General features: G+C 37.5%; 1 pseudogene; it reads right to left on the bottom strand.

Moving 5' to 3' along the window:
• Positions 1 to 3,464: 3,464 nt before the first annotated feature.
• The window catches only part of LOC102811030, a 52,808-nt pseudogene continuing 36,746 nt past the window's right edge, over positions 3,465 to 19,526 (bottom strand).

The following is a 19,526-nucleotide window of genomic DNA, read 5'->3' as shown; positions in this document are numbered from 1 at the left end:
TCATTGTACCAAAAGGAAATGGTTAATGTTCAACCATTTCAAGAGGTACCATATGAACAAGAGCCAATCAATGATACTCAGGGAGGAAGTCCAAAGTGCATTGAAAGAATTGGCAAAGAACAAGGCACCAAGGACTGATGGAATCAAAATTGAAATCTTTCAAGAAAGTGAGGCAGCACAAGAGGCACTCACTCATTTCTGCCAAGAAACTTGGAAGACAACTATCTGGCCAACTGATTGAAAGAGATCCATATTTGTGCCCATTCCAAAGAGAGGTGACCCAACGGAATGCGGAAATCATCGGACAATCCTTTGATATCTCAAGCAAGTAAAGTTTTGCTAAAGGTCATACAGAAATGGCTACAATCATACATTGACAGAGAACTTTCAGAGGTTCAAGCTAGATGCAGAAGAGGCCGGGGAACGAGAGATATCATTGCTGATGTCCGGGAAGTCAATATTCATAAGACAAACATCTTAATATTATTTCTCCACTTTTACCCATTCAGACTATGCCTCTATCCCTGTATCACAGAGCCCTGTTGTTCCAAGGTTGAACAGACATACATTATTTACTTCTGTCCCATCTAGCTCATGCAAACCTGTCTAAGTGTTCCCTTATCTACCTTGTTCTTCCATACCCTCCTCCTTTGTCTGTGTTGCCTTCCCCATCACCCAAACTATGATGTGTCTATCCCCTACCCTGTGATCTACCATACCCTCCTTCCCACCCCTGGTAACCAACAAATAATTTTTTGTTTTCCTTTTAGTATGGGTATCTTTTCTTAAGATTTTACAATAATAATCATATGCAATATTTATCTTTTTGTGTCTGACTAATTTCACTCACTATAATGTCCTCAAGCTTCATCCATGTTATGCGGTGGCTTGCCGCTTCCTTGTTAATCTTCAAGATAGCATAATATTCATTGTGTGTATGTACCAGAGTTTGTTTATCCATTCTTCAATTAATGGACAGTTAGGCTGTTCTATCTTTTTGCTATTTTGAATAGCACTGTAATAAAAATTGGTGTGTCCTGTCATTTATTTTGACTGATAATATGGATTTCTTCCATAATCTTTTTTCATGGATGTAGTCAATTTGATTGCTGTGTATTACATATGGTGAAGTCTATGTGTATAAACATTTTTTATATTCTAAAAAATTATTTTAATGAAGACATCATTGGTCTTGCAAAATCCTATCATGTGATTTCCAGCATCATTTCTGTCACTAAAGCCATAATTCTTACTATTGATCCTTCCTCTTTGTTTCCAACCTTTGCATTCAAATCACCAGTAATTATCAATATATTTTGATGGCATGTTTTATCAGTTTCAGACTGAAGAAGTTAGAATTCTTCAATTGCATCATCACTGACTTTAGTGGTTAGTGCATAAATTTGAATAATAGTGATATTAACTGATCACCTTGTAAGCATATGGATATTATCTGTAGGCAGAATCATATTTCAAGAGAGATCCTGAAATACTCTTTTCTTTTCTGAAATACTCTTTTTAAAATGATAAATATGATGTGATTGTCAGATTCAAAATGGCCGATACCAGTCCATTTCAGCTCAGTAATGCCTCGGACATTGGTCTTTATGTGTTGACTACTTTCAATTGTCCTAAAGTTGTACCTTGTATATTCCATGTTATAATTATTAATGCATACTTGCAGCTGTTTCTTCTCATTTAGAATTGTGTTACATCAGCAAGTGAAGGTCATGAAAGATGTATTAAATAAATATCATCATAGTCAACTCTACTTTGAGGAGGCAGCTCCTCCCCATTCGTATTTTGAGTGCCTTCCAATCTGAGGGGCTCATATTATGTCACTATATCTGAAAATATTTTGTTACTATTCATCATGTTTCAATATTCAGTTTTCTGGTGTTATCTGATAGTACTTCATTACTGTTCATAAAGTTTTCATTGGCTAAAAATTGGCAAGTTATCCACGTCTCCTTAATTTGGGTCTTTCTTAGTCTGGAAGCTCAACTAAAATCTATCTGGTATGGTGACCCCGCTTCCATTTTAAATACTGGTGGCATAGCTTCCATCATCACAGCAACACACAAACCACAACCCTAGGAAAAACTTACAGAAAATGCTGGAGTAAATAATCTTACCAACTGAATTATATGAAAAACAATGTGACATCAGTATTGCAGGAATACTGATTTAAAACCTACAAACTGCAGATGATACAACCTTGCCTGCTGAAAGTGAAGAGGACTTAAAATACTTCTGATGAAGATCAAAGACCACAGACTTTGGTATGAGTTGCATTGCAATGTGAAGAAAAAGAATTCCTCGTCACGGGACCAATAAATAACATGAAAAATGGAGAAAATGTTAAATTGCCTTTGACTTTATTTTGCTTGGATCTATATCAGCAATCATTGAAGCAGCAGTTAAGAAATCAAACAACATATTGCATTAGACAAATGACCTGTACAAGATCACTTCAAAGTATTCAAGAGCAAAGATACCAGTTTGAAGACTAAAGTTCACCTGCCCCAACCCATGGTATTTTCAACAGCCTCATATGCATGTGAAATTTGGACAGTGAATAAGAAAGTCCATAAAATATTTGATGCATGTGATTTATGGTGTTGGAGAAGACTATCAAAAATGCCATGAATTGCTAGAACAAAGAGATCAATTTTTTAAGAAATTAAACAATAATGCTCCTTAGAAGCCAAGATGACAGGTCTTCATTTCTCATACTTCAGACATATTATCAGGAAGGACCAGTCTCTGGAAAAGGACATCATGCTAGGTAAAATGGAGGGTCAGAAAAAAAGAAGAAGAACCCCCAAAAGATGGATTGGCCCAGTAGAAGCAGTGATGGATTCAAGCATAGCAGCAAATGTGAGGATAATGCAGGTCCAGGCAGCACGTTCTATTGTATATAGGGTCGATGTGGATCAGAACTGACTCAATGTCACCTAACAGCAACACAGTGTAAGCTGCAGTTCATAAGTGTTATATGTTTAAGTTTGGTCACTAGAGATATTTTAAAATCCAGTTTCACATACCTGCAATTATTATCTTGTTTATTAATAGAGGCTGTTAATAAGGTCAATTTTGAATTGGGTGGATACTAAATGTAATCATTTCTGGCTTATAAAAATACCAGAATAGACACAGAGAGGAATTCACAATATAAGATAGACACAGATGGAGGATGCTGTTATACCCTAAGAAACACCAAGCACAGTTGTCTCTATGTCTCTGTGGGGTTTGATACCAGGAGTTTATTGAATCTTAAAATCTTCAGGTGTTCAAATCCCTTACATAAAGTGATATTTATACTTTAATCTTTTATCCACATCCTTCTATATACTTTAAATCATTTCTATATTGCTTATAATACCTAATATAAATGCCATGTAAGTAACACTTCATGCAGCCTCTTAGTGTTTAAGGGATTGCTTTGACCATTAATTTTTTTTTTAATCAGAATATTTTTGATCCATAGTTATTTGAATCTGGAGATGCTGAGACTTCAGACACAAAGGGTTGACTGTATTGCTGGAAGCTACTAGAACCTGAAATAGATGTGGGGAAAAAAAAAAAAAAAAAAAAAGAACCTCCAAATTGAGCCATGCCCTAGATTCAGACTTTTAGTTTCCTGTATTTTGTTCATTAAGGCCACATACTTGCAGTATTTTTGTATGTTTGTTGAATACTGTGTGTCCTGGTATGATGCTGAAAGATAAGCACTGGATTATGGAAGAAATGAGGAGGTCCAAGAGCTGAACGGAATATTTCAAAGATCAGCTCAAGAATATAAATCCAAATATTACAACAAAATGTACAAAGATCTGGAATCAGAGAACCAAAAAGGAAAAACACGCTCAGCATTTCTCAAGCTGGGGGAACTGAAGAGAAAATTCAAGCCTCGACTTTTGTTATTGAAACATTCTCTGGACAAATTATTGAATGATGCAGAAAGCATCAAAAGAAGATGGAAGGAATACACAGTCACTATACCAAAAGGAAATGGTGGATGTTCAAGGGTTTCAAGAGGTAACTTATGATCAAGAGCCAATGATACTGAAGGAGGAAGTCCAAGGTGCATTGAAGGAAATGGCAAAGAACAAGGCACCAGGAATTGATGGAATAAACATTGAAATCTTTCAAGAAAGAGAGGCAGCCCAGGAGGCACTCACTCATCTCTACCAAGAAATTTGGAAGACAACTATCTGGCCAACTGATTGCAAGAGATCCATATTTGTGCCCATTCCATTGGAATGTGGAAATCATCGGATAGTCTCTTTGATATCCCATGTGAGTAATGTTTTACTAAAGGTAATACAGACACAGTGGCAAGCATACATTGACAGAGAACTTCCAGAGGTTTAAACCAGATTCAGAAGAGGCCGTGAAATGAGGGATATCATTGCTTATGTCTGATGGATCTTGGCTGAAAGCAGAAAATATCAGAAAGATGTTTACCTGTGCTTTATTGACTATGCAAAGCCTTTTGATTGTCTGGATCATGACAAGCAATGGACAACATTGTGAAGTATGAGTATTCAGAAACACTTAATTGTGCTCATGAGGAATCTGTACCAGGACCAAGAGGCAGCTGCTTGAACAGAACTTGGGAATACTAAATGGTTTAAAATTAAGAAAAATGTGTGACAAGGTTCTATTCTTTCACCATACTTATTCAACCTGTATGCTGAGCAAAGAATCCAAGAATCTGGGTTCTATGAAGAAAAATGTGGCATCAGGATTGGAGGAAGACTCATTAACAACCTGTGATATGCAGATGATACAACCTTGCTTGCTGAATGTGAAGAGGACTTAAAACATTTACTCATGAAGATCAAAGAACACAGTCTTTGCTATTGATCACATCTCAATGTCAAGAAAACAAAAATCCTCACCACTAGACCAATAGACAAAATTCTTATCAATGGAGAAAAGATTAAAGTTGTCAGGGACTTCATTCTTCTTGGATCAACTATCAACTATCAACTCATGGAAGCAGCAGTCAAGAAATCAAACAACATATTGCATTAAATCTGCTGCACAAGAACTTTTTAAAGCGTTGAAGAGAAAAGATGTCAGCTTGAGGATTAAGGTGCGCCTGACCTAAGCCATGATATTTTCATTAACCTCATATGTATGTGAAAACTAGACAGTGAATAAGGAAGACCATAGAATAATTGATGCTTTTGAGTTATGGTATTGGAGGAGAATTTTTAAAGTTCCATGGACTGCCAAAAGAACCAACAGATCTGTTCTGGAAGAAATGCAGCCAGATTGCTCCTTGGAGGACAAGATGGCCAAACTTCATCTCTCATACTTCAGACATATTGTCAGGAGGGACTAGTCACTGGAGAAGGATATCATGTTTGGTAAAGTGGAAGGTCAGAGAAAAACATGAAGACCCCCATAGAGATGGGTTGGCAAAGTGCCAGCATCAATGGGCTTAAGCATGACAACTGTTATGAGGTTGGCCCAGGACCTGACAGTGTTTTGTTATGTTGTACATAGGGTTGCTATGAGTTGGTACCAACTTGATGGCTTCTAGCAACAACAGCAATATATTAAAGCTAAAAATATTTTTTTTTTCCTAGAAACTCCTACAAGTTGATTGCAAATGTGAGAAAATCAGAATTCTATAGTGACTTTTCAAGCAGAATTATTTAAGGTTCAAGAACAAATGAATAATTCTAAGTGAATAATATGGAATGCTTCTTTAAAACAACAAAGATTGATTGCCACAAGACATTAAGGCAAGTAGTCCGGTCCCCTCAGGGCAAACCCCCTTCCAAGACTAAGACTCAATGGGAATACACACTCTGATTGGTGACCATGTTCATCACCGATAAGGGAAAGTGAGGGAAAAACAGCAATGAAGTGGTGAGCTAAGGCCTACAACATTCAATAGACTCCTATGAACCTGGGTGGAGACCTGGTTGGCCAGAAGTGTGGCAAGACCTGGGGACTCTTGGGTCCAGAGTCAGTGACATAGCCACAGAGGACTAGAGTGGAGAGTGAATTATCTAGCAGCTAAGAAGAGAGGTCATATGCATAAGAACATCCACACTTACAGATAATATCCACTTGACCTGGCTTCAATGACTGGATGATCAGAGCTCAACTAGAAGAAGAAAGAGAAAAAACGAAAGTAATCTTTACAATTTGATGAATTTGACCTATACCTATGGATGCAGTAGCTCAAAAGAGGAAACATTTCTTTGCAGCGAGGATAATTCCCACCCCCTCCATACACAGAGTAGACAGGGATGGGCAACTTGGACATCGGTTCCCCAAAATGAGATGGCCACAAAGGCAAGATGTGACTGGTTTATAAGCTTTGAAGAGGGAGCCTAGATCCAGAGGGAGCAGGGGAAGGTAGAATCTCTACTGAGTAGCTTCCAATCTGTCTAGTCGGGGCTGATGAAAGGAAATGCGGATAGGTCTCTTGTGATACAATAGTGAATAATTGTTATCAGGACTGATTGTGAGGGTTGAAAATGTAAAGGTAGACATTTTGTAGCAAGGATAGGAGTGATTAACTTTATAGTCTAGGAGCGGAGATCCCTGGACTATCAAGGGAGAAAAGTGGAGAGCGGAGCACTACCCAGGGAAGAAGTGATGCCAGAGATGGAAGCAGAGATAATTACATGGAGAGATGGAGTGGCTGGGGACTTTAAACCCAGAGAGGGAGATGGGCTGTGTGCTGATGACCAGGAGGCAGGCTTGCAGGGTATTCCCTTTGGTTGGTTGATGATGCATGGAGGAGTTTGTAACCATGGCAATGAAATGATATATGATAGGATGAATGTAAAGCTAATGTTCTCCCATGTAAACTATCACATAATTCACAATAAAACATTTTTTTAAAGGTACAAATATTAAAACTTTTAGAGTTCTGAAATTATGTTTACTAGGGACCTTGAGTTAGGCGATTGGTGAATACATTAAGATTATGTGAAACCACGTGTCATTTTATAATCAGTAGTGACATTGATATGGGAATATTTTACAGGAATAAATTTCCCAAAGAAAAGCATATTGAAAACAGTTTAATTCACTTCTACTTTATCTAATAGATCAAGGACTTTCACATGTCGAAGCCAAATGTGGCACTGTCTGAAACATCAAATCTGTGGCTCTACATAGTTTAAGAAGTTTTCCTAAAGAAAATAACAACTGGTAACTTGTCAAATAAAATGGATAATAAAAATTATCTTTTAAAATTATTAGATAATTATAAACATTTATAATTATTATAAAATGTATGCAAGGTAGAAAACCCATCAATCCAATAAATGTGGTTATACTTTCCTCTGGAATTTCTACCTTCATATTCAGTGTAGACGTCACACAGGAGAAAATCTTTATACATAAGATGACTGTAATAGCAACATAAAAAATACATCACAGATTAATAGAAATAAATGAATCCCTATAGAGGACAAATCTTATTAATGTTAGGCCCTGTGGCATTCATATGGAGCTCATATGCTAAAATTCATTTTAGAATTCATAAAGAGAGTAAGTCTATTGCTTCGTGACTGTACTAAAGTTTTCCACTATAGCCTAAGGCTTTGTACCACTAGAAAATTCACCCTAGAAGAAAAATATAAACAACTTTAAAATTATTATTTTAATGTGTAAAAAATGGATAGATTAAGTTTTCCGTCACAAACCAAATCCTGTATCTATTTTGTTGTTGTTGTCAAATGCAGTCAAGTTGGTTCAGACCCATAGCGATCCTGTATAGCGTTTCCAAGGAGCAGCTGGTGAGTTTGAACCACCAACCTTGTGGTTCAAATGACTTTGCAGTCCAGCACATTAGCCCCTAGTGCCACACCAGGACTCCTTTGTACCTATAAGTATCTATATAAAATAGATGAGAAATAGTTATAAGAAAAAAATCTTAAAGCATATAAATGCTTGTTGTTATTGTTAGTTGCTGGAGAATTGATTTCAGCTCAGGGCAACAGAAAAAGGAAGAGTCTCTGTAACACTTGGACTTCTTGTGTGACATTATAGGATGAACACTGTACTGCAAACTACAAAGTCAGCAGTTCAAATCTAACACCTGCTCATCAGAAACCCTGTACAGGATCATTAGGAGTTGAAACCAACTCAATGGCACTTAACACCAACAGTGTAACCCTTAATGAGTTAATCTTCTGTAGTGTGGCAATTGAAATAAATAGTCATTTAACTATCATGCCTTATAGACATAGAATAGAAGGTTATTTCATATAACAACTAAGTGTCAAATTTCATTCATGTAGTTATAGTTCTTATTTTTCTTCCATGTCTTTCTGATTGAAAATGTCACTTTTAAAATCTGAACTTCTAAGTGTTCCTCTACAAAAACTTTTATTGCACAGTTGTTTTGGTGAATCTTGATTTCACATTAAGTCATTTTCATTTTCAGGAACTCATTTACATTTTATTTCTTAATCCAAGTACATTAACCTATGGATTTCAAGATAGATATTTCACATTTCTAAAGTGAATCTTACATTCATTTCAAATACTACTGAACAGTTCATTTAGCCTATAAATATTTCCGAGATCAATTTGTTTATTTGTTGTTGTTGTTGTCAGGTGACATCGAGTCGGAACTGACTCATAGCGACCCCATGCACAGCAGAACGAAACAATGTCCGATCCTGGGCCAACCTCACTACCGCTGCCACACTTGAGTCCATCAATGATGCCACCTGGCCAATCAATCTCGTTAGGGGTCTTCCTCTTTTTCTCTGACCCTCCACCTTACCCAGCATGACATCCTTTTCCAGTGACTGTTTCCTCAGGACAAATTTGTTTATATACTCTTGGAATTCCACTCCAGATGGCGTTAAAATTTTTTACTGAGTCATATACAATCTGATATTCAAAGGCTGAGCTTGTCACAGTGATACAAGATTTGTTAGCGACCCTGTACATGGTTTCCGAGGCTGTAAATCTTTACGGGAGCAGAAAGCCTCATCTGTCTCCCGCAGAACAGCTGGTAGTTTCGTACTGCTGACCTTGCGGTTTGCAACCCGATTCGTAACCACTAGGCGATTAGGTAGAAGATTTCATGAACAAAACTTTTCAGTGAGGAAGTGTTCTTTTTGGATATACATACAAGCCGTCTGTAATAGTCCACAGCATAAAAGACTTGCAAATTTAAAAGTCACTAACTGCATAGTTGTTAGTTGTTAAGTGCCTTCAAGTCAGTTCTGTCTCATAGTGACCTGTATGTGGTTTCCAAGAGGCTTCTGGTAGATTTGAATCACTGACCTTGCAGATAGCAGTCCAATGCTTTTCCTACATTGCCACACCAGGATTCCACTCAGTGATTTCTTGTGTAAAATTACTTAATATATTACCATACAGGAGACTGAAATGTATCATAACATTTTGTCATTCAGACGGATCAAGCTTTTATAATTAAATCCATCTGCATAACTTAAATTTAATATAGTTTTTTCTGTTAGCATGATAGTCCAAATTTGCATATGATTTAACACACAAACTCTTCATTTTACTTACCTTCCATAAAACTGCAAGGGATAAAAAGAATATTAATTTTAAAAATCGAATATAAAAGCTTGTCTTACCACTATTTCACATAGTTCTGAAACATAACAAGATTTCCTACATTTTGGTTGGTTGAAAAGAAGTTGAAATATCATTGGTAGAGTGATCGACTTAGTAAAGATGGGTTTCATTGTCAGTTTTGTTGCAATCTATAGATGTCAGGAGTCCTGGTGTGGTGCTGTGGGTTAATGCGCCAGATTGCAAAGCTGTGTGAACTGCAAGGTTGGAGTTTCAAGCTCAGCAGCTGCTCCTTGTAAACCCTATACAGAGTCACTATGGGTCGGAGTCAACTTGACAGCACTTAACAACAACCTAGATGCCAAAATTGGCAAACCCTGGGCACCTCTGAGTCTTAGTTTTCTACTTACAAAATTAATCCATTACACCTAATATTCCCTTCTGTCCTCACATTCTGCTTTCTTGATACAAATATATATTAGTTGAGATCTCCTTTTGAGAATATGAATAACACAGAATGCTGGTGGATGAGTGGGCTATCCATTGGACAACTAACTGCAAGGTTGGGCATTCCAATCTACCAGCTGCTTTGAGGGAGAGGAGGTTTTCACTGGAGAAAGATGAGGCTGTAGACTTTGGTAAAGAACTTTTTTTTTTTTTTTTAAGGGCCATTGAGTTGGTTCTGACTCATAGTGATCCTGTATAGGATTTCAAAGGACAACTTGAGATGACAGTCAAGAATTATAATGAAATCTGCAAAGACCTGGAATTATAAAACCAAAAGAGAAGAACGTGCTTAGCATTTCTCAAGCTGAAAAAACTGAGGAAAATATTCAAGCATCAATTTGTAAAACTGAAGGATTTTATAGGCAAAATATTGAATGATGCAGAAAGTATCAAAAGAAGATGAAAGGAAAATAGAAAGTCATTATTGTTGTTGTTGTTAAGTGCCGTCAAGTCGGTTCTGACTCATAGCGACCCTGTACAGGGTTTCCGAGGGTGTAAATCTTTACGGGAGTAGAAAGCCTCATCTTTCTCCCGCGGAGCGGCTGGTAGTTTCGCTGACCTTAAGGTTCTCAGCCGATTCGTAACCACTACGCTACCAGAGCCATTATACCAAACAGAAAAACAGAAATAGTTGATGTTCAACCATTTCAAATCAAGAACTATTGTTACTGAAGGAAGAGTTCCAAGGTAAGCTGAAAGCATTGATAAAGAAAAATGTTCCAGAAATTGATGGAGTACAAATTGAAATCTTTCAAAAAATGATGCAGCACTGGAGGCACTCACTCATCTATGCCAAGAAATTTGGAAGACAACTAACTGGCCAACTGATAGGAAAAGATCTTTTTTGTGCCCATTCCAATGAGAGGTGACCCAATGAAATGAGGAAATCAACAATATCATTAATATCCTATGCAAGTAAAATTTTACTGAAGATAACTCAAAAATAGCTGCAACAGTACATTGACAAGGAACATGCAGAGGTTCATGACAGATACAAATGAGGACATGGGATGAGGGATATCACTGCTGACATCTGTGGATCTTGGCTCAAACCAGAAAATCCTAGAAAGATATTGACCTGCAAAGAAAGTGACTATGCAAAGGCTTTTGAATGTGTGGATCATGCAAGCTACATACAACATTGTGAAAAAAGAGCTTTCTGAACATTTTATTGTGCTCATGAGGAACCTGAATTTAGACAAAGAGGCAATCGTACAAAGAGAAAAAGGGGAAACTGAGTCATTCAAAACCAGGAAAGGTGTGCATCAGGGTTTTATTCTTTTCCATACTTGTTCAATCTATACACTGAGTGAATAATCTGCTAAAATGAATTATATGAAGAAGACCATGTTATCAGGATTGGAGGAAGATTCATGAACAATTTGAAATATGTATATGAAACAACCTTACTTGCTGAAAGTTAAGAGTACTTCAAATATTTTCTGATGAAGATCAAAGACTTCCTTTTGGGTTGCACCTCAGTGTAAAGAAACAAAAATCCTTACCACTGAACCAATAAAAATTATCACGATTAATGAAGAAAAGACTGAAATTGTCAAATACTTCATTATGCTTGGATTCATTATCAACACTCATGGAAACAAAAGTCAAGAGATCAAACAATGTATTGCATTAGGTAAATCTGCTGCACAAGACCTCTTTAAAGCGTTCAAGAGCAAAAATGTCAGTTTGAGGACTAAAGTTTGTCTGATCTAAGCCATGGTATTTTCAATACCCTCATATGCATGTTAAAATGGACAGTGACTAAGGAAGACCATGGGAGAATTAATGCATTTGAGTTCTGGTGTTAGATACTAATAAAAGCACCATTAAATACCAGAAGAACAAACAAATTTGCATTGAAACAAATACAGCCTGAATGCCCCTTAGAAGCCAGGATGACTACACTCCATCTCTCAGACTTCAGACATATCAGGAGGGACCAGCCTTGATAAAGTAGAGTATCAGAAAAAATGAGGAAGATCCCCAAAGAGATGGATTGGCACAGTGGCAGCAGTAATGGACTCAAGCTCTCTGATTGTGAGATGTCGCAGGACTTGGCAGTGTTCTGTTCAGTTGTGCCTAAGGTTGTTATGAATTAGAACTGATGGCACCTAACCTAACAAAGCAACATAGGATTTCCAACGAGTGGCCGATGGGTTTGAACAAAGGAACTTTCTGTTAGCATTCCAGTTTGAGAAACTCTATCTGTATAGGATCACTATGAGTTAGAACCAATTTTGTGATAGTGGGTTAGTGTTTTGTTTGTTTATTACGTTGAGAGGAGCCCTGATGGCACAGTGGACTAAGCACTGGACTTTAACCAAAGGTTAGTTGTTCAAACTTAACCAGCCACTCCGTGGGAGACAGATAAGGTAGTCTGTTCTCTTGAAGATTTACAACCTCAGAAAACCTATGGGGCAGTTCTACTCTGTGCTATGGAGTTTCTATGAGTTGAAATTCAATGAAAAGCAGTAAGTTTTGTTAAGTTGAGAAATGTCTGAAGGCATTCACTTGATACACAATGTATGGTGGTGGTGGTGGTAGTTATGTGCTGTGGAGTCGGTTCTGACTCATAGCAAAAATGTATAACTTGGTTTTATTCCTGTGGTGGGGAGATCATGAACTGTCCCCAGTCCTGTGAGCTCCAAGATTGTTCAGCACACAGTTTTCCCATGAATCTTTTTCTAGCCTGCTGTAGTTTCTCCCCATAAATATATACATGACTTTCTAGCTAAAGACTCTAGTGTGATGCTATAGGACAAGCACTGCACTACTAGCCACAAGGTCAGCTGTTCAGATCCCTCAGTCGCTCCTTGGAAACCCTACACAGGGTAACGATGAGTCATTATTGACCAGATGGCACTTAACAAAATCCACAGTTAAAGACTTTAAAAACCCCTCTGCAGTTATCTGAGGGAGACTGTTTTTATGTTCTGTTCCTCCAATACAGGAGTATGTTCTTCACTATTTTAATCAGCAAATTCTAGTCACTTAATTCTTGTCTGAACTCAAATATCAATCCTACATAAGACTACTAGTCTGTGTTCTAGTTACCCATACTGCATTTTCACTACATATTTGCCTCCAGGCATTGAACTAGGGCAGTAACAGGCCTCGTGGTTTAATTTTTTTTCTTCCAGAGAACAAATCCTGTGCTGCCTCTTGTCCCATATCTAAAAATTATTGTTGCATATATATTCTTTTTCTTTTTTGTTTTCTAGTTATTTATAATGGAAGAATAATTTCTGTAGTAATTAATCTTTCAATAACAGATGAATGCACCTTGCTTCTTAACTTTGTTTTGATAATATCGATTGTTCTTCTTCTAAACATATGACAATGATGAATATGACTGAGGAAAATACAAAATCAGTTCCAAATCATAGGGACCTTATGCACAACACAATGAAATACTGCCCAGTCCTGCACCATTCTCACAAGTGTTGTTAAGCTTGAGTTCATTGCTGCTGCCACTGTACCAATCCATCTCATTTGGGAGTCTTTCTCTTTTTCACTGACCCGTCACTTTACCAAGCATGATGTTCTTCTCTAGGTACTGGTCACTACTACTAATATATCTGAAGTATGAGAGACAAAGTCTTGCCATCCTGGATTTTAAGGAGCATTTAGGCTGTACATCTTCCAACACAGATTTGTTTATTCTTCTGACAATCCATAATACTGTCAATGTTGTTCTTCAACACCATAACTGAAATGCATCAATTCTACAGTCTTCCTTATTCATTGTCCTACATTCACATGTTGATACTGAAGGAGGAAGTCCAAGGTGCATTGAAGGAATTGGCAAAGAACAAGGCACCAGGAATTGAGGGATTAAAAATTGAAATCTTTCAAGTATGTAAGGTGGTACAGGAGGTACTCACTCATCTCTGCCAAGAAATTTGGAAGACAACTATCTGACTGGCTGATGGGAAAAGATCCGTATTTGTGCCCATTCCAAAGAGAGATGACCCAACAGAATGCAGAAATCATCAGGCAATCTCTTTGATATCCCATGCGAGTAAAGTTTTGCTAAAGGTAATACAGAAACAGCTACAATCATACATTGACAGGGAACATTCAGAGGTGCAAGCTGGATTCAGAAGAGGCCGTGGAATGATGGATATCATTGCTAATATCCGATGGATCTTGGCTGAATGCAGAGAATATCAGAAACATGTTTACCTGTGCTTTATTTACTATGGAAAGGCTTTTCATTGTGTGGCTCAAGACAAGCTATAGACAACATTGTGATGTATGAATATTCTGGAACACCTAATTATGCTCATGAGGAATCTGTACCTGGACCAAGAAGCAGTTTGTTCAAAGAGAACATGGGAACACTGAATGTTTTCAGGTTAAAAAAGGTGTACGATAAGGTTATATTCTTTTACCATACTTATCCAACCTGTATGCTGAACAAATCATCCGAGCAGCTGGGTTCTATGAAGGAAAACGTGGCATCAGGACTGGAGGAAGACTCAACAACTTGTGATATGCAGATGATACAACCTTGCTTGCTGAAAGGGAGGAGCACTTAAAACATTTACTGATGAAGATCAAAGAGCACAGTCTTTGATATGGATTACATCTCAATGTAAACAAAAACAAAAATCCTCACCACTGGACCAACAAACAACATTCTCATCAACAGAGAAATGATTGAAGTTGTCAAGGACTTCATTCTTCTTGGATCAACTCTCAACACTCACAGAATCAGCAGTCAAGAAATCAAATGACATATTGCATTAGGCAAATCTGCTGCACAAGACCTCTTTAAAGTGTTGAAGAGAAAATATGTCAGCTTGAGGACTAAGATGCACCTGACTCAAGCCATGGTATTTTCAATAACCTCATAAGCATGCGAAAGCTGGACCGTGAATAAGGAAGACCATAGAAGAATTGATGCTTTTGAGTTATGGTGTTGGAGGAGAATATTGAAAATGCCATGGGCTGCCAAAAGAACCAATAGATCCGTTTTGGAAGAGGTGCATCCAAAGTGCTCCTTGGAGGCCAAAATGTCCAAACTTCTTCTCTCATATTTCAGAAATATTGTCAGGAGGGACCAGTAGCTGGAGAAGGATATCATGTTTGGTAGGGTGGAGGGTCAGAGAAAAAGAGAAAGACCGCCAATGAAATGGATTGGCCAAGTGGCAGCATCAATGGATGCGAGCCTGGAAACAGTAGTGAAGTTGGCTCCGGATTGGGCAGTGTTTCATTCTGCTGTGCATAAGGTTGCTATGAGTCAGTACCGACCTGATGGCATCTAACAACAACAACAAACTTCACATGCACATGAGGCTATTGAAAATACCATGGCTTGGATCAGATGCACATTAGTCCTAAAACTGATGTCTTTGCTCTTGATCACTTTAAAGAGCCCTTGTGCACCAAATTACCTTATGCTATATGTCCTTAGATTTCATGACTGCTACTTCCATGAATGTTGGTGGTGGATCCAAGCCAAATGAAGTCTTTGACAGCTTCAATCTTTTCACCATTTATCATGATGTTATTTACTGGTCCAATGGTGAGGATTTTTGTTTTCTTGATATTGAGGTGCAACACTTACTGAAGGCTGTGGTCTTTGATCTTCATCAGTATGTACTTAGTTCATCTTTGCTCTCAGCAAGCAAAGATGTATCATTTTCATATTGCAGGTTTAATGAGAATTCCTCTGATAATAATGACATATTTTTCTCATTTAATCTATTTTCTCAGATATTTGCTCAGCACACAGTTTAAGTTAGGTGAAAGAATGCAATTCTGTCACACATCTTCCTTGTTTTTAGACCATTTAATAATATCCCTCTGTTGTGTTCAAATGACTGTCTATTTTTCTATGTGCAGGTTCTTCATGAGCATAATTAAGTGTTTCTGAATACCCATCCCCACAATGTTGTCCATAGTTTGTCATGAACTACAAAGTTGAAAGCTTTTGCTTAGTCAACGAAGCATAGGAAAACATCTTTCTTGTATTCTTTGCTTTGAATCAAGATCCATGTGACATTAGCAATGATACCCTTCATTCCACAATCTTGTGTGAATCCAGCTTGAACCTCTGGCAGTTCCCTTTCAATGTACTGTTGCAGCCATTTTTGTTGTTGTTGGTTATTTTAACAATATTTTACTTGTATGTGACTTTAATGATATTGCATGATGATTTCCATATTCCAATGGATTACCTCTCAATGGAATGGGCACAAATATGGAACTCTTTCTAATCAGTGGGCCAGGCAGTTGTCTTTCAATTTTATTGACATAGATGAGTAAGCACCTCCAGTGCTGCATCAGTTTGTTGATAGATTTTACTTTAAAATCCATCATTTCCCAAAGCCTTGTTCTTTGCCAATGACTTCATCTAACCTTAGACTACATCTTTCAGTACCATTGGCTCTTGATCATATTCTACATATTCTACCTCTTGAAATGTTTGAACTTTTGAACATTGACCTTTTTTGTTTTTTTGTAAAGTGACTCTATTTCTTCCATCTTCTTCTGAAGCTTCCTGCATAATATCAATATTTTACCAATAGAATTCTTCAATATTTCATATGGAGGCTTGCATTTTTCTCCAGTTCTTCCAACCTTAGAAATGCTTAGTATGTTCTTGGTTTTCTAACTCCTTTTTGGTTTTCTAACTTCTGGTCTTTGTGTATTTCATTATAATTCTTGTCTTCTTGAGCACCCCTTGGAAATTTCCTGTTCAGCTCTTTTACCTCCTCATTTCTTCCATTGTCTTTCTCATATCTAAGCTGTAGAGCAAGTTTCAGTCTCTTTTGACATTTATTTTGATATTTTCCTCCTTTCTTGTTTTCTTAATTACCTTGTGGTGTCTTTCTCTATGATTTTCTTGATGACATCCCACAACTCTTCTGGTCTTCCATCATTAGTGTCTAATGCATCAAATCAGTCTTGAAAGACCTGTAAATTCAGATGGGATATGTTCAAGATCATATTTTGGCTCTCATTAACTTGTTTTAATTGTCTTCAGATTCAGCCATAAAATGTATATGAGCAATCGATGGTCTGTTCCACAGTCTTCCCCTGCCTTGTTTTGACTAATGATAATGGGACTTTTCCACCATCTCTTTCCACAAATGTTGTTGTTGTTAAGTGTCATTGAGTCAGTTCTGACCCATAGATACCCTATATAGGGTGTCTGAGGAGCAGCTGGTGAGCTTGAACCACCAACCTTGAAGGTCACATGGCTTTGCAGTCTGGCACATTAACCCACAGAGCCACACTGGGACTCCTTCCACAAATGTAGTCAACTTTATTTCTGTAAATTCCATGTGGTGAGGTCCATATGTATAGTCATCTTTATATTTTTTAATAAAGGCATTTGTAATGCAAAAGTCATTGGTATTTCAAAATTCTGTCATGCCATCTCTAGCATCATTTCTATCACCAACTCCATATTTTCCAACTACTGATCCTACCTCTTTATTCTCAACCTTTACTTTCCAATAACTGGTTACTATCAGTACATCTTGATTGAATGCTTAATTGATTTCAGACTGATAAATTTGGTAAGTTCTTCGGTTATGTTATCACTGATGTTAGTGGTTAGTGTGTAAATTTCAGTAATAGTTGTATTAACTGGTTTTCCTTGTGGTGCTGGTAGTGTGCCATGGAGTTGATTCCAACTCATAGCCAACCTACATAGGGTTTCTGAGGTTGTAAATCTTTACAGGAGCAGAAAGTCTAATGTTTCTCTTGTGGAACCACTGGTAGTTTTGAACTGCTGACCATGAGGTTAGCAGCCCGACTCGTAACCACTACGCTACCAGAGCTCCTTGTAAGTGTATGGATAGTGTTCTATCACAGCATTATACTTCATGATGTATTTTAAAACGTGTCCATCATGGATGACCTGCTGGTCTTTAAAATACTGGTGGCATATCTTCCAGCATTACAACAACCTGCAAGCCACCACAGTAAACCAAACTGTCAGACAGGTTGTGGAATGTAGATTTATAATATGCAAACCAAAGCATACCTTATTTATTCTCCACACATATCACAATTTAAAAATCATAACATGTATTTGAAGCACATTAACAGAATTTTCAAATACAGTAGTGCATATAAAATAACAGTACCATGAAGAGATATGATGCTTCTAGTCAAATAGATGGAATTAGTATGCATCATTAAAAGCATATGAGGTTTAACGTATAACATTTTTCAGTGAGCTTTAAAAAAGGCATGCTTGTTGAAAGATTCCTGAGGATATTTGCATTCTTTTATCAATTATTATAGTTAGAATTTATACAAGAGTCAATTTAGTATCATTTACTTGATGTCTTAATTATTCTGCCCTTTCATTAACTTAAAACAAGAATATGGAAATAGCACTTGCAAAATGAGCCTAAGTCTGTATATGAAATTTTAAAACTACCTCTGATTGATTTTAGCCCTAAATCATAATACATTTTCTTCTAAATTGCAATTGTATATGCTTTACAGCCTCGGAAACCCTATTCAGGGTCGCTATGGGTCGGAACCGACTCGACGGCACTTAACAACAACAACAACTAAAGTACAGATTATAAGTATTTTTGTAAATAAAGAGGCTGGTATAAGGGAAAACAGCTAATATTTCTCTTTGACTAGCTGTGGTCTACTTGTAAATATAATAAGGTGACTGTTTTTAATGTGCTCTTTCATTCCCAATCTTTTGACTTGGAATGCATATAACTATATCATAATTCTTGCTAGGAATTTACCATCTGCTATCCACTCCAACCACAATGTCAGTAGTTTGAGCTCACCAGATATTCCACTGGAGAAAGAAGAGACTTTCTGATCCCTTTATATACAGCCTTAGAAACCCTATATAGGGTTGCTGTGAGTTAGAACCAACTCGAGGGCACTTAACAAAAACAACAACTCCAAAATTCATTCCAACCAATATAAATATAAGTCATATTTGTTCATTTCTAGGACATGTGATTTCTTGCTGTGATCCCAGGAGCGGCTAAAAGAACAGAAGATACTTCTTGAAAGAAAGACCTACAGGAAAAAAACAAAACAATAGAGACAGATAGACTGTTACTACAAGAACAAACAAATTGCTTGCCCAGGAAATATCAAGGCAAGTGGCCAGGTCCCCTTAATGCAAACCCCCTTCCAAGACTAAGACTCAATGGAAATACATGCTCTGATTGGTGATCACATGCATCGCCGATAGGGGGAAGTGGGGTAAAAGCAGCAATGCAGCAGCAAGCTAAGCCCTACAATGTTCGGTGGGCTTCTGTGGACCCAGATGGGGACCTGGTTGGCCAGCAGTGTGGGGAGTCCTGGGCCCAGAGTCAGCGGCGTGGCCACAGAGGACTAGAGAGGAGAGTGAAGCTACCAGCTGATAGGAAGAGAGAGAATATGCACAAGAACACCCACACTTGCAGATGGTACCCATGTGAACTGGCCCCGATGAATAGATGATCAGAACTCAACCAGGAGAAGAAAGAAGA

The sequence above is a fragment of the Chrysochloris asiatica genome, unplaced genomic scaffold (genome assembly GCF_000296735.1).
Source record: "Chrysochloris asiatica unplaced genomic scaffold, ChrAsi1.0 scaffold00136, whole genome shotgun sequence".
NCBI lineage: Eukaryota > Metazoa > Chordata > Mammalia > Afrosoricida > Chrysochloridae > Chrysochloris > Chrysochloris asiatica.
Note: the sequence above shows the minus strand (reverse complement) of the source record. Positions and strands in the feature narration are given on the sequence as shown.